At 37.3% G+C, this 17,227-nt stretch overlaps 1 pseudogene; it reads right to left on the bottom strand.

The window, feature by feature from the left end:
* The window catches only part of LOC140518086 (small ribosomal subunit protein eS17-like), a 117,202-nt pseudogene extending 100,457 nt beyond the window's left edge, over positions 1–16,745 (bottom strand).
* Between the last annotated feature and the right edge of the window lie 482 nt (positions 16,746–17,227).

Genomic DNA, 17,227 nt, shown 5'->3' with positions numbered 1-17,227 from the left:
CTTTTTTCTATCTTTTTTTCTGTTTTATTTTAGTACTTCATTATAAGCAACGGATTTCTAAAAAGGTTGAGGGGAAGGATAAAGGGGAAAATCTATGTGATATAAAAACAAAATATAGCAATAGCATTCCACTTTTAAAAAAGGAAATAGGCCTGCAAATTATTAATTGGAGAATGAGTAAACGAATCACAGAGCATGAATGTAGTAACAAATTATTACACTGTAATAATTTTTCAGGAACATGAAGAATTCAGATAAATGTAGGAAGATCATGAACAGATGTAGAGTATAGCCAGCAAAACCAGAAAAAAACCCAACGTATGCCTCTGCAGCAATGTAAAACAAAAGAACAATAAAATGCATTTTTATGGTTTGTTTCTTATAAAATAAATACAATACTTGTCAGTAGACTTAAAAACCAAGGACCAAACCTCAACGCTTCATTCTCACTCATTTCACAGATATATTCCATTGCCAAATTTCATCACATTTATCTTCATGATAACTTTCACATGTGTTTTTTTCTCTCCACTTAGGCTGTTCATTCCTTATCACCTCTTTCCTGAATTTTTTTGATAGCCTTCTAACTAGGTTCCTTGTCTTATGACTCTTCCTACTACAACTCATCATCCGTGAAGCTGGCAAGATAATTCTTTTTTCTAATATTTAGGACTGACCATGTCACCCTCCCTGTTCAATGACCTCCGGTGGACCCCTGTTACTTCCATGATCAAATATGAAATCTTTGGCATTTAATGTTCTTCATAATCAGGGCTCTTTTGACTTTTTCAGGCTTCTTATAGTTTATTCTCTTTCAGGAACCATGACCTCTAGCTAAACTAGACTACTTATAGTTCCTTAAAAATGACACTCCATCTCTCATTTCCATTCCTTTTATATGCCTGATAATCAGGACTGGAATGATCTGCTCACTCACCTCCTGAGAGTGGACCACAATGGGAGGAAGGGAAGAGGTAGTACAGACAGTTTCTCTACATCCATCCTTTCACTTTCAACAAGGTGGCACCAGTCACCTAAGAACAGTGGCAGCTTCAGGGATCACAACCCCGTTTGTCACATAGAAGTACCGACTAAGAACTCTGTAAAGATACTAACTCTCAGAAACCAGCATAGAGCAACATCCTGGGAAAACTATATAAAAGATATAAAACTATAAATATGTATAACTATAAATACATATAAGATATAAAAGGACTCCAAATAACCAGGAGCTGTGAATTACCCCCTTTTCCATATGTGTTCTCTACATGTGTATCTCACTACTTTTCTGCTGTAAGCTTCATTTTCCCCTAGAATCATGGTATTTGGAAGAAGAGAGCATGAGCCTGACTTGGGGGTGGGGGTAGGTGTATTGTTTCTGAAAGAACTATCTTTATTTTGCCTGCTTAGTAATGAAACTTTCTAAAAATTAATTGCCTCTCTGATAAGTAATGGAAAGTACATCCATACCGGACTTCTGAACAACAATTCTAGAATCCTCAGACTTTGTGGGTCACTCCTAGTATATGAGTGGAGAACTAGAGACTCTGGGACCTAGATCTGCAATGCAAATGAGAGTTAAAAAAGTAGTAGAATGCTACAATACCATTCTAGAGCTGACTTTAGAGGATGCAGAGTCCCATCACTCATTTTACAGGGAACAAACTGTGGTTCTAGATGGTATGGAGCTCTGGGTCTGGAATCAGTAAGCTGTGAGGTCAAATCTGGCCTTAGACTCTAAGTAGCTGTGTATCCTTGGGCAAGTCACTTTGCTTCAGTTTCCTTAATTGTAAAGTGAGGATAATAACAGCACCTACTTGGCAGGGTTGTTGGGAGGATCAAATGACATGATATTTGTAAAACTTTTAGCACAGAGCCTGGCATGTAGTGGGCATTATGTAAATACCTACTTCCTTCTTCTTTCTCTTTCTTCCTCCAAGAAAGGAATTGAGAAAATGCTAGAGCTAAGACTTAAATTGAGATGGTTAGAGTGCAAGTTCAGTTCTCTTCCCACTACACCATACTACCTCAATTTCTGTAACAGTAAGTGAAGTCAGATTATTTACAGCTCAATCCCTTGCCTTAATGTCCCTGAAAGGAATTTATAAATCATTACTAGGGCAGGCAGATTTGGTGTAATCTTTCCTATTTGCTTTATGATAGACAACAGATACCAGCTCTTGCCTTCTGAAAATGGAGTCATGAAGGACTGATGAGTAACTTGAGACATTCCCTGTAATAGCCTATCTGATAATGAATAAGATCATCATTGAGGCAGCTAAGATAATGCTCTGCATCCTGCTGAATGGGCCTGATTAGAGAGGAAGAAGTAAAAAAGAAAAGTAAAAAAGAGATGGAAAGAGAGGATGGAAGTTGAAAGAGTAGAAGGGGAAGGAAGGCAGAGGAAGGAAAAGAGGGGAAAGGAAAGAGAAGAAAGAGGAGTAGAGGAAGAGGTGAGAAAAGAGGGAAAAATAGAGAAGGAATTAGGAGGGGATGGAAGGGGAGAGGAGAGGAGTGAAGAAAAAAAGAGAGAAGGAAGGAAACTGAAGAGGATAAGGGGAGAGGAGAGAAAAATGGAAAAAGGAATCTGAAAGATGGAAAGGAGGAGGGAAGTAGAGATCAAATTCTTCATTGGAGAAGGTACTGTAGGTCCCAATTTGAAAAAAAGAAATGTGTAATTTCTAATCATAGATAGGTTAGTCCTAAAATTTCAGTTACTTTACTTCAACAATAAACACCATTAGCTGCTTGTTAACATTATTTGGAAGTCTCCCTTCCTTCAGTCTATTTCCTCTCTAATTCCTAATACTTTTCCCAGACACTACCTAAGTAATCTTCATAATGCACCATTCTAACCACATACCTTCTCTACTACAAAGCCTTCCTTGCTCTCATTGCTTGCTGAGTTAGGGGTAAACTCCTACACCTGGCATTTAAAATGTCCCATAGTCTTGCTCCAACCTACCTGTCTAGATGTATCTTGTAATCCTTCTCTTCAAGTACTTTGTCATCCAATCAAGTGGAATTTCTTTCTGTCTCTTTTTATTTTGTTCTGTCATACCTCCCTGCTTTTGTTTATGTTACCATCCATTCCTGGAATAGACTTTTCTTTCCATCACACCTCTGCTTCTGGAAGTTCCTCTTTAATTCAAGGATTAATTCAAATGTTATCTCCTTCAAAAACACCTCCCAGATTTCCCTATCTGTTCAGATGAAATTATATTTCCTCAAATCTAAACATCAGCAAAGACTCAAAAAATCCTGGGTTCTAGTCTTATTTCTAATGCATAATGTGTAGTCATCACTGAGTCACTTACTTTCTCAGTGCCTACAAGCAATTTGCAAAAAAAAAAACCAAACAAACAAAATTATAGTGATGTTGTTGATCTATAGCTGGTAGAGAGTTTCCATATTGGGAGTTCCCTTCTTCATTATTATCACAGATTTGGAGCAAAATAAAAAAAAATTCTCAAATTTATATGCTTCTCTCCTTTTCTTTCTCCTCTCCTCTTCTTTCAGCCAACACCTTAGTTGAGGTCCTCATTACCTCTTCCCTGGACTACTATGATAGCTTTGCAAATTTGTTTCCCTTTTCCTCTCTTATTCTAGACTCTTTGCTATGAAAATTCCTTCTACACAGCTGTCAAAATTATCTTTCTAAAATATTGATCAGATCTGATAATTAACCTACTCTTCTTTTGAAAACTGTGATATACGTATGTATATCACAGTTATATATACATATATATAAGTATACATACATAAATATGTAACATATATGTATGTACATATATATACACATATATTCACATGAATGTGTATATAAACCACTTATCTGTTGGGAAATGGCTCTTTTTATATTTCTTTCAATTCCTTGTGTATTGTCGATATATATATATTTATGTACATACATACGTATATATATTTATATATGTGTGTCAGACTTTACCAGTGATATTTGATGCAAATATTTTCCTACTCTACCATATCTCTTCAAATTCTATTTTCATTGATTTTAAGCACAACCTTAAAATACTGTAATCAAAAATCCATTTAATCTTTTAGAATTTCATTTATGTCATTTCGGGGCTTGGAATTTTTCACTAGTTATATCGCTAAAAGGCACCTGATATTGTTCTCTCTAAATTTTTAATACTGTGATTTTTTTTACGTTCAGATTGAACATCTGTTTTGCATTTATTGTGGTACATGGTGCAAGGTTCTACAAAACCTTTATGAAAATAATCTGGACATGAATAGATGATGCTTTTTTAACATTATTTTCAGTTTTCAGCGTTCACTTCCACAAGATTTTGTATTCCAAATTTCCTCCCCATGTCTCCCCTCTCCCCACCCCAGGACACCATGCAACCTAACACCTTCCCTGAATTTGTCTTTCCTTTTATCATTCCCCCATTCTCCCATCCCCCTCCACTTTATTTCCTGTAGGGCAAGAGAGATTTCTATACCCCATTGCCCGTACAACTTATTTCCCAGTTGCATGCAAAAAACAATTTTTAACATTCATGTTCAAAGTTTTGAGTTCCATATTTGATCCCTTCCTCCCTCCCCACCCACCCTCATTGAGAAGGCAAGCAATATGATATAGGTCATACATGTGTAGCCATGCAAAACACTTTCATAAGAGTCATGTTGTGAAATACTAACCACATTTTCCTCTGTCCTATCCTGCCCTCCATTTATTCCATTCTATCCCTTAACCTGTCTCCCCACAATAGTGTTAGCTTCTCATGACCCCTTCCCCCAATCTGCTGTCCCTTCTATTATCCTCCCTTTCCTATCTTCTTGCCCCCTGCCTTCCTGCAAGGTAAGATAGATTTCCATACCCAATTGAGTGTGTTATTCTCTCCTTAAGGCAAATTGAATGAAAGTAAGACTCACTTATTCCCTCTCTCTCTTCTCCCCTCTTCCCCTCCATTGTAAAAGCCCTTTCTTGCTTCTTGTATGTGAGATGTTTTATTACATTCTACCTCTTCCTTTTTCTTTCTCCCAGTACATTCCTCTCAACACTTAATTTTTTTAGGTATCTTCCTTTCATATTCAGCTTACTTCTTTATGTGTGTATACACACACATATAAATATACACATACATATGCACACATATACATATATACATACACATATGTATGTGTATGTGTATATGTGCATATATGTATGTGTGTATATACATGCATACATATTTATGTAAGCATGTATGTGTATATATATATATATATATATATATATATATATATATATATATATATATATATTCCCTCTAACTATCCTGATACTGAGAAAGGTCTCATGAGTTACAAATGTCATTTTTCTGTGTAGAAATATAAACAACTCACCTTTAATGAGCTCCTTATGGTTTCTCTCTCCTGTTTACCTTTTCATGCTTCTTTTGATTCTTGTCTTTGAAAATCAAATTTTCTATTGAGCTCTGATCTTTTCAATTATAAGAATGCTTGGAATCCTCTATTTCACTTAAATTCCATTTTTTCTCCTGAAGTATTATATTCAGTTTTGCTGGGCAGGTAGTTCTTGGCTTTAATCCTAACTCCTTTGATTTCTGGAATATCATATTCCAAGCCCACTGACCCCTTAGTGTAGAAGCTGCTAGATCCTGTGTTACCCTGATTGTGTTTCCACAATACTGAATTGTTTCTTCCTGACTGCTTGTAATATTTTCTCCTTTACCTGGGAACTCTCGAATTTGGCTACAATATTCCTAGAAGTGTTCATTTTGGGATCTCTTTCAGTAGGTGATTGGTGGATTCTTTCCACATCTATTTCCTCCAGGGCACCTTTCTTTGATGATATTTTGAAAGATGATGTCTAGGCTCTTTTTTTTGAGCATGGTTTTTAGGTAGAACAATAATTTTTAAATTCTCTCTCTTGGATCTATTTTCTTGGTTAATTGTTTTTCCAATGAAATATTTAACATTGCCTTTTATTTATTTATTCTTTTGGTTTTGTTTTATAATTTCCTGAAATATTAGCTTCCACTTGTTCCATTCTAATTTTTAAGGAATTGTTTTCTTCAGTGAGCTTTTGGACCTTCTTTTCCATTTGGCCAATTCTGCTTTTTAAGGCATTCTTCTCCTCATTCGCTTTTTGGAATGACTTTTTACTAACCCATTTGGGTTAGTCTATTTTTAAAGGTATTATTTTCTTTATCATCTTTTGGAGTCTCCTTTATCAAGCTGTTGACTCATTTTTTTCATGATTTTCTTGCATTGCTCTCTTTTCTCTTCCTAATTTGCCTTCTGATTTTCAAAATCCTTTTTGAGCTCTTCCATTACCTGAGACCATTTCATATTTTTCTTGGAGACTTTGGGTGTAGGAGCCTTGACCTTGCTGTCTCCCTCTGGTTGTATACTTTGATCTTTCTCAACATAAGAAAATACATTTTCACCAGGAAAGTAGCTTTCTATAGTCTTATTTTTCCCCCTTTTTGGTCATTTCCATAGTCAGTTACTTGACTTTTGAGGTCTTTGTTGATTGGATGTGTACTGTTTCAAGTTTCAGAGGTTTTGTGCAACTGTTTTCAGAGATATCTCTAGGGACCTGTAAATTCTGTTTCTCCAAAGTGGTATAATCAAAGGAGAGATGCTTACTGCTCTCCCAACCTTTGTGCTGGTATGTGAGCAACCACAAGCACTGTATTCTGCCCTGGAACTGTGAGTAGGACTCCCTTTCCACAGCCACCATCAGCTCTGTGACATCAACACTCTTCCATGTCCCAGGACTGCAACCCAGGACCAAAACCCAGATTAGCTTGATTCCCCCACCATCTGTAGGCTGAGAGCTCCAGAAACAGCCAGCTGCTGTGGCAGTGGCTGCTGCCACACTGGAATTGAGGCCAAACCATGTTTCTCTCTCCGTAAGGTAAGAGAGCTTTCCCACTGGCCTTTGAGACTCTCTTTGGTGTATGTGGTTTGAGATATCTTGAAACCACCACAGATGCCAGCAACCTAGTTCCTGGAGGCCTACCCTAGTCTTGTCAGCACTGGTGTGTCTTACCCTGGACTGCGTTCGACTCCAAGCTCGGTGGAATAGACCTTTTCTGTCATCCTTCCAGATTGTCTTGGACTGGAAATCTACTCGACATCATTTTGTAGCCTCTGCTACTCTAGAATTTGTTTAGAGTCATCTTTTACAGGTATTTTGAGGAGTTTTGGGGGAGAGCTCAGGCAGGTTCCTGCTTCTACTCTGCCATCTTGGCTCTGCCCCCATTCATCTAGATGATGCTTTTGATGAAGTTATGAAGTATTGTCAGACTTTCTGAAATGATACTCTTGCATAAATGTTATAGTTGTGCGATTTCATAAAAATACAGAGGGTGCAATATCTCAATCTTTATTGTTTGACTATATGAATTTTAAAAAATGCAAATATTTGATTTAATAGAGAAAAATACATAGCCTTACAGGTTCTCTTGCTGGAGGAGGAAATGACAGACTTCTCCAGTATCTTTGCTATTGCTTATTTGGTCACTTTTTAAATGCATCTGATTCCTTATGACCTCATTTGAGGTTTTCTTCATAGAGAGACTGGAGTGTCTGTCCATTCCCTTTTCTAGTTCATCTTATGGATGAGGAAACTGAGGCAAATAAGGTTAAATGACTTACGTACATATGACCCCTAGGGTCATATAACTAGTGTCTGATGCCATATTTAAACTTATGAAGACAAGGATTCCTGACTCCAGGCCTGAAACTCTATCTGCTGCATCACTTAACTGCCCGTTTTTGCCAAGAAAACCCTAAATGAGGTCACAAAGAGGTGGATGTGACTGAAAAATAACTGAACAAAGTATTCTTTTCTATCATCATTGTTCTCTGCATTTAGCGATATAAAACAAGATTCCTTGAAAGATGAAGCAGCAGAAATAATTGTTAATATATCATGTAATTATTAAGATCATATTAATCATATCATATTAATATCAAATAAGACACAAAGCAAGAAGGTTAATGATAACAAAAAGTGATTGCTGTTGTCAGTGTATGGTGTCCAGTATTGCATACAAATGGAAAAATTATTTCTTATACATGATAAAGTCCTTCTCTACTTGGAGATGAAATTGTGTTGCTGCATGCCACCCAGAATTATTACAAAACCTCTAAAATAAGATCCAGAATGATTTCAAAAGAAATTTGCCTAGCTATCTACACAGGAAAAAACATGAAAGAAAAATGTCTTTTGTATAGATTATGAGAAGAAGCTTGATGGAAAACCTATAGAGGTGATGCATTGGTACCTATATTTGGAAAGCTATTGAAAATGGGCAGTTAACCAGGCATCAAACTGGACATGAAGAAAGTGATCTGGATTGTTTTTGGACCTCTAATTGAACATTTCAAACTGGACATTCTATATAGATGTTATAAACTTGACATGCCCAAAACTTTATTTGTTGTCTTTCTGTCCAAACTCTTCCTTCTTCAAAGCTTCCATATTACCATCAAAGGCATCACCATCTTTCCAGTCAGTCACACTGGCAACCAAAGTGTCATTTTTAATTTCCCACTCTCTCCATAGCCAATCTTGTGCCAAGACCTGCTGATTTTAAGATTACAGTATCTCTTGTATACATCCCCCTTTTCTTCTCTGATATTGCCACCACCCAGGTGCAGGTGTTCTTCACTTCTAGCCCAGACTGTCGCAATAGCCTGCTGATTGGTCTCCATGTCACAAGTCTCTCCCCGCTTTAGTTCATCCTTCACTTAGGTGTGAAAATGATTTTTGTAAAGTGAAGATCTGATCATATAACCCACCCTCATTCAATAACTCTAGTGCCTCTCTATCATTTTTTATAATTTATTTTATTTTTAATTTTTGGAATAAAACAAACATTTCCATAACATAGTATAATTAAAAAGATGATCTATTATGTATGATAATTTATGTACAACTTACTATTCCTTTTAAATATATAATAAAGTTATCATGTAAATTTCTTTTTCTTCTTCCCTCCCCATCCCTAATGCTAGTGATGGTTACCATTAATATAAAAACCTCTATTTGTCATTCAAAGACCTTCATAATCTGCCCCCACCCACCTTATAGGACACTCTATTTTCCCATTCTGGATTATTTCTACTGACTGCTCATGGACTGCTCTTCCTCCTCACCTCTGCCTTCTGGCTTCCCTAGTTTCCTTTAAATTCCACCTAAAAGTATATCTTCTATAAAAAGTCATTCCCAATCCCTCTTAATTCTAGTGCCCTCTAAAAAATGTAAAGTAAAGGGGGCAGCTAGGTGGCACAGTGAGTGGAGCACTGGTCTTGGAGTCAGGAAGACCCAAGTTCAAATCTGACCTTAGCGGTGTGACCTTGGGCAAGTCACTTAATCCCAATTGCCTTGCCTTTCCCCCTCCAAAAAAAAAAAAAAAAAAAAAGGAAAAAGAAAAAAATTCAAAGCAAGGTGTGCTACCTGCATCAGATCTCAAAATATTGTTATGAAGTGATAATCATCAGAAATAATCTGGTACTGGCTTAGAAATAGAGTGGTAGATCAGTGCAATATTTTAGGTACACAAGACACAATAATAAATGATCACAATATTCTAGTGTTTTAAAAACCCAAAGACTCAAGTTCCTAGGATAGATATTCGCTATCTGAAGGGGTTAAAAACTGTTGGAAAATAGAAAGTAGTATGATAGAAACAAGGTATAGATCAACATTTTACACCATATACATGTACCATATACACCTGTACCCATTTAAACTTTAAGGTCTAAATGGGTGCAGGATTTAGATGTAAAGGGTGATAACGTAAGCAAATTAGGAAAGTAAGGAATAGTTTACTTGTCAGATCTATGGAGAAGAGAAGAATTTATGACCAAAGAAGGAATAGAGAACATTACAAGATGTAAAATGGGAATTCTGATTATATCTAATCAAAAAGTATTTTGCTTCAATAAAACTAATACAATGAAGGTTAGAAGGAAAACAGAAACCCGGGAAACAATTTTTGTGCCAAGTGTCTCTGATAAAGGTCTCATTTCTCAACTATATAGAGAAACAAGTTAAATTCATCAGTGCACAAGTTATTCCCTAATTGATAAATGGTCAAAGGATATGAACAGAGAGTTTTCAAACAAGGAAATCAAAGATATCTATAGTTATAGGGGGAGAAAAACATCCTAAATCACTATTGAACAGAGAAATGCAAATTTTAACAACTCTGAGATACCACCTCACACACCTATCGTATTGGCTAATGTGACATAAAAAGAAAAAAATGACAAATGTTGGAGAGTGTATGGGAAAATTGAGACATTAATGTACTGTTAGTGAAGTTGTGAACTGATCCAAGCATTCTGGAGAGCAATGTCGAAATATGCCCAAAGAGCTATAGAACTGTGCATACTCTGTTCTAGCAATGCCACTATTTGGTCCATGTCCCAAAGGCATCAAAAAGGTGGAGAGGGCCTACATGTACCAAAATACTTATAGCAGATCTTTTTTGTAGTGGTAAAGAATTGGAAATTAAAGAAATCCCCATCATTGTGGAATGGCTGAACAAGTTTTAGTATACGAATGTAATGGAAGACTATTGTACTATAAGAAACGATGAGCAGGATGCTGTCACAAAAACCTAGAAGGACTTATATGAACTGATGGTGAGTGAAAGGAGTTGAACCAGAATAATACTGTACACAGTAACAGCAATGTTGTGTGATAATCAACTATGAATGACTTAGCTATTCTCAGAAATTCCTTGATCAATTGGATTCAATAACTCTGAAGCACTCATGATAAAAAATGCTATCTACATTCAGAGAAAGAACTGATGAAGTCTGAATTCAAATCAAAGCATACTATTTTTCACTTTCTGTATTTCTGGTTATCCCTGGTGATTAGCACAGTGCCTGGTAAATAAAAGGTACTTAATAAATGTTTATTGATTGAAAGATTTTGTGAAATGTAATATCTTTTAATCACCCAATACTTTTTCCTGAAACAAAGTCCCATTTTATTTTTTTTAACCTCAGCATTCTTCTACTGTTGCCTCATTGAATGAAACAATCTCCAACATGTTACAGTAGAGGAATGGCCTCAGATAGCAATAGAGAGGTGTATGGTGAATGTGGATAGGCTATAAAAGATTATAAATAAGGAATTATATAGAAGTGGTGTGAATGATGTCCTCAGAAAGATGTCTGATACTTCTTTAAAATGGACTTTTTCATAGTAAGAACAAAGAATAACCAATGCAATGTTTACCACCTCAATTGTTATCAATTGAGTGACAAGAAAATACAAGGAAGGCCACCCTAGCACACTGGGTAGACTTTTTACAGCCCTTATAGGAAAGATTTTGAGAAGGCTATATAGAATAGTGGCATGAGATGTGTAGAAATATATGGATGGTGGCAATCTGTACTGTTGTAGATCAATGATATCACAAATTCATTAGAATATTGGAGTAAATTTCTCTAGAACCTAGTACCAAGAATTTCACATGTAGGGTATTAGTAAACATTTGCTCAATGAATCCATTAATTTCCTTTTTCCTTTGTCCCACAGATTGAGAAAATCAGTCCCTTTTGCTTCCTGCCTCCATGACCAGAAGAGGGCCATGGCTAGCTTCAGATTTCTACATCAGAATTAGTTCAAACCATAGCAAGGATATTACAGCCTCTATCTCAGCTTTCTCCAATTTGAACTTCTTTACAAGAGGTCTAAATACTCTGTAGAAGATTTTCACAGCCTCAGTCCAAGGAAATCCTTATGCAAATAAAATCTTCATAACTTCTTAGGAGGGCAGAAGGTTTAGAATTGATAAAACAGGGCACATCTCTCTTAAGTCCTTGTCCACTAAATCAACAGGCAAGGCTTCATCACTTACAGACACATGATGAGGTTTTTCCAGGAATTATTTTCCCATAGCATTTTTAATAGGTGCTTCATAAATAATACTTTATTGAAGTCACCTAGCGCACTGAAGACGAGCATGTTAAAAAAAAATCTGACTAATTAAAGCAAGTCAGGAAACCTGGTAATGGAAAATTCGACTATGCCCACTGTGATGTCTGATGAAAACTGAGAAATTCATCCAGTCATCCAGATGTTTCCCAGCATCCAGATGTTTGTCAATGTGTTCACACAGCTGGTCAGAGGGCGGGTGGGAAACTATTTTAAAACCACTATACATTAAGAAGAATAGAGGAAAATAAAGGTTCTGGCAAAAAAGGCCAGGGTGGAGGGGAGGGAAACAATAACCCCTCTTAATGGAAGAATATAGTGACTTTCATGGTGTTGTTCAAAATTACAGGACCTGTTATCAGATCTAGGACTGATTGATGATAATAATGATAATAATGAACACATGCACACATATATTATATGTGCACATGAGTCTATGCATATGTGTATGTACATGCATGCAAACATATATACACATAGTACAAGTACACATAGCAGGTCCTTAATAAATGTTTATTGAATGAATAAGTACATGCCTCACTTTATAAAAAGGCAGTGTGGTATATTAAATAGATTGCTAGGTTGGGATTAAGAAAGATCAGTTTTCAGATCCTTCATTTGACACTTATTCTGTGTGTGACCCTGGGCAAGTCTTTTAACTTTTCTGGGCTTCTGCAAATACCTCAGGACTTATCTACCAAGCAACCGAGGGGCTATCTAGCTTCCTTGGTGGATAAAATTCTTGACTGTGATAACAAGATAACTCTTTCAGAAATAATAAGTTATTAAATGACTAACTTAAAAACATCAAGGTATAGTGGACAAACAACTGGCCTCAAAGCCAGGAAGACTTGGATTCAGGTCCTGCCTCTCACACATCCTGTCTGTGTGACTCATGTAACCTCTTAATGCTCTAGGCAATTCTCTAAGATCTTCAGTCTCAGAGAAGGTGCTGACCTGCTTTGGGAGAAAGACTTTTTTCTCACTTGGGACTTCCATATACTAATGATATCCCAGGTCCAGTCTTGATGCTTGATGTAACAAACCCTATCTGGAAGTTGATGTGATGTCAGTGGTGACTAACACTACTCAAAAAGAAAGCTCCTCATTTGAGGGAATCTTTCCCTTTCAAGGGGAAAACAGGAATCTGAATGGAGAGAAGGCAGCTTGAGTGTGGTCACCCCTAATTTTATAAAGTCACAGGACTGAGGTCAACTCCCAAAGAGAATACAGGTGGAGAGGCAGATGAGAGACAACGCTGCATAGTATTCACTTATATAGGCAAAAGGTGAAATGTGCCTTCAATTGCATTTTATAAAGTGTGGTGTTAGATGCTGGCCTCGATCTCAGGAAATCTGGCTTCAAGTGCTACTTCTGCTCGCAAGCTGGACAAACTTGGAAAAGTACTTTCTTCTCTGAACCTCACTTTCCTTATTTTTAAGAAAGGGGAGTTAAGCTAGATGTCTCTGAGCTTCCCTTTAACTTTAATCACATATAAATAATATCTATGCAAGACATAATTATAATTAATTATAGGGCTCATGTGATCTCAATGGAGGCAGCAAGATGGCATGATGGATAGAGAGCATCATACCTGGAGTCTGGAAGAACCAAGTTCAAATGCAATTTTCTTCTTGGTTCTGCCACCCTGAGAAAGTCTTCTGTCCTCATTTTCCTCATCTCTAAAATGGGGATGGCAATAATACCTACCTCCCAAGGTTATTGTGTTCATCAAATGAGTTAATATCTACAAATACTTTGCAAACCTCAAGGTCCTATATAAATACTGGCTATTATTGTTGTTGCTGTTTTAATATCACCTTCCTTATACAGTTTTAATTTTATTCATCCCTTAGAGGTTAGTTATTTAATTATTTGCATTTCATTTCAATAGCCACATTTTTGTAAGAAAAAGTATGCTATATGCAAGCATAGGCAAAGTAAAGTATGTGCAGTGCGTTAGAGAAGGGCAAGGAGCCAGGAAATTTCTACTGTCATTCTAATTTTATTACTTTTGATCTGTGTAACTTCAGGCAAATCACAACCTCTGGGTATCAATTTCCTCATCGATGGGAATCATTAGGAATTTCTGCATTTCTCTCAGTTTTTGTGATCTTGGAGACAGAATAGGAAGAGGTACCCTGAAATCTGTAAGTCAATATGTAATTATAGGGGGTTGTTTTTATAGACTGTCTCTCATGCCTCCTCTTCTCAGAATCCTTATTTTTGTTAGGATGGACAAGTTCTTGTGTGGGAAAACAAGTCAGCATTCCATGTTTAATGAGACCCCTTGTGTAGCATAGACTGATTATGGTGTGGCTTGAAGGGAAGCAGAATAGATATCTCTAGCCTCTTCTCCAAAGGAATCTTTCATTCACGCCTGGAGGTGAAGCAGAAGGTTGGGGCCAGGGGTCATTCTGCTCTTCTTAGAGTGAGGGGATGACCAGGCTAGACCTGTATCTATTAGCTCACTTAAATATTGTTCATGTGGGAGTTATGATTGGATTTCTTCCAATGTGCTTTGTCTTTTTGGGGTGGAGGAGAAAGATTGTAAGCTCTATATCCATGGCTTGACCTAACTCCCATGTAATACTAGCTCCACGTTGGTATTACTGGTGACTAGGTGGCACAGTGGATTGAGCAATGGGCTTGATGTCAGGAAGATTTATCTTCATTCAAATCCAGCCTCAGTCAACCTAGGTAAGTCACTTAACCTTGTTTGTCTCAGTTTCTTCATCTGTAAAATGAACTGCATAAAGAAATGGCAAACCACACCAGTATCTTTGCCAAGAAAATCTCAGATGAGGTCACAAAGATTTGGACATGACTGAAATGACTTAACAACAATCAGTTCCACAATGAACACACATAGCAAAAAACCTATTTTTTTCAAATCATTGCAAATCAGAAATGATAGAAGATGCCCATGGGAGAGTATATATGAGACAATACAGAATGAAAGAGTTCTTCCAGTGGGAGGAAGGTAACTTAGCTCAACCAATAGAGAGGGTCTTGGTTCTCAGTCAAAGAGATACTTTCAGAAGTCTCTAGAGGTAGTCAGCTGGGGATAGGGGCATGATGGAGACTACCCACATTTTTCATTTCTTTAGTCTTTTCCTTCAGCAATCTGTAGTGGGGTTGGCCTCTTCCATATTCTCTCTTGAAGCTTGAATCTGACTTGACCCTTGAAGCAGAAGACACTTGCTTGGAGAGTCTGATAAGGGGACAACTGAGAGCTAAAGTGCTCTGTCTTTTGAAGATTCTGCCCCACACATCACATAGGCCAAGGCCTTCATCTTCACAAATTAGGGGAGAGTCCAGTACCAATGGGCTCTGGGAGAGGAATTATATCTTCATTCAATATTAACTTAGATCTCACCTTTTAGGTAGAGCCTTCCTTCACCCCCACCAATTGTTACTGTTCTCTTCTTCCTCAAATTGTCTTGTATGGATTGCTATGTATAACCAAAGTAAGGTTTATCTCTTTGAGGGCAAAAATTTTTATCTTTTTGTTTTCAATCTCCAGCACCAAATACATTGCCTTCAACATAGCAATCATTTAATCAGAGTTCGTTTTGTATTGATTTGTCATTCCACATCTTCAGGCTTTCCCCTAGTCATCTTCCTGTGCATTATCCTAACACCTCCTTCCCACCACCCCAGCACATGAACTAGGAATAGTAAATCATGTCAATACCATCATGACACCTACATACTGAATGAGATAGAGTGATGAGATTTGATTGAGGAAGACCTGTGTTCAAAACTAGCCTCCGACACCAACTATCTGACCCTGGACAAGTCACATAATTTCTGTTTGCCTCAGTTTCCTCAATTGTAAGATAGGGATAATAACAGTATCTACTTCACAGGATTGCTGTGAGGATAAAATAAGATAATATTTGTAAATTGCTTAGCACAGTGCCTGGTGTCCATCCAACTTCACCTTTCCCTGACCACTGCTTCCTTAAATGTGCTGTATTCCTCCTCATTAGAATCTCAGTTCTGTGAGAGCAGAACCTCTCCATGTTCTTGTATTTGTGTTTCTAGCTCCTAGTACACTCCTTAATACATTTTTTTCATTCCTTCATTATCATTCCAAATATAAGCAGTCCTTAAATTTTGTCTTACCTCTAAAATGAAATCCATTATAAACGAAAATGCATCTAGAATAGAGACATTTCTCTGCAAAAGCCCCTGGAACTGGCAACCTGAGTCATAGCTCCATACTCAGTCATTCATGTTTATCTGGGTTCAGTTCTGGGGAAGCCAGATCAACAGCATTATGTGTCCTCCTTGGATACTCATTGCCATCCTAGAAAATCCCAAGGGGAAATGCTAATTATAGTTTGAATTATGGTTCATGTCTGCGTTTCGAAGACTTTTGTACAACATACATCAGATATTGAGCAAGTCCTTTATTCCTCTATATAAAGAAAGGTTAATCTTAGAAGAAGCATAACACACATTAACAGAATGATTTAAACAAGATCCAGTCATTTAACTTACAACTCTGGTTATAATCTGTTGGACAGCTGGCAGTGAAGTCTCTTCAGGTCATAAAACAACTTGAAGAACTTCTAATTAACCATTTCACATTTTATCTCAGTCCTAGACACTGCCCGTACTCACAGGGTCAACTAGGTAAGGAAAAAACCACCATAAAACAGAGTCAAAAGTAGCCAGTTATTCTTGGCATGCTTACCTGTTTTATTTCCCCAGCACTAGACATCTTCACTAGCATTAACTGCTTGTCAATTATCACCAATAGGAAGATGGGCACAGAACCCCTGGGAGTCATGGTACCCCCTGGAAAAAGCCACTCTTCCTGCTTCCAGCACAGTGCTCACAGACATTATCCTGGGAAGCAACTCCTATTAAATTCATAATAGGAACTTTAGCCCTGCCAGCTTCCAATCAGCTGCCACACATAGAGTGGACATGTCAGTTTAACTGAAACAGTAAGACATCCTGATGGAGACAGGAGGCAGACTGTGCCAGGTGAGTCAGACCATTACCACTACCTTGATCACCATCTCATCTTAGAGCTTTATGAGAACAGCCCAGAATCATGGACTGAAGAACCTTGGAATAGCAATGCTTCCCATCCACTGCCCTCAGTCATCCTTCCGAAAAACAATAACCCTTGTGGAAATAGAGGCAGGCTGGCAACTGCTCCTATAGGCTCTACTGCCACAGCTGCTGGAGACCCAGAAAAGATCTTGCCACCAGAGCTCTTGGCACTGTCCATGTTCAACATGACAAACTGATATCATTTTGTCG

The sequence above is a fragment of the Notamacropus eugenii genome, chromosome 1, assembly GCF_028372415.1.
Source record: "Notamacropus eugenii isolate mMacEug1 chromosome 1, mMacEug1.pri_v2, whole genome shotgun sequence".
Classification (NCBI taxonomy): domain Eukaryota; kingdom Metazoa; phylum Chordata; class Mammalia; order Diprotodontia; family Macropodidae; genus Notamacropus; species Notamacropus eugenii.
This window is presented reverse-complemented; position numbering and strand designations above follow the sequence as displayed.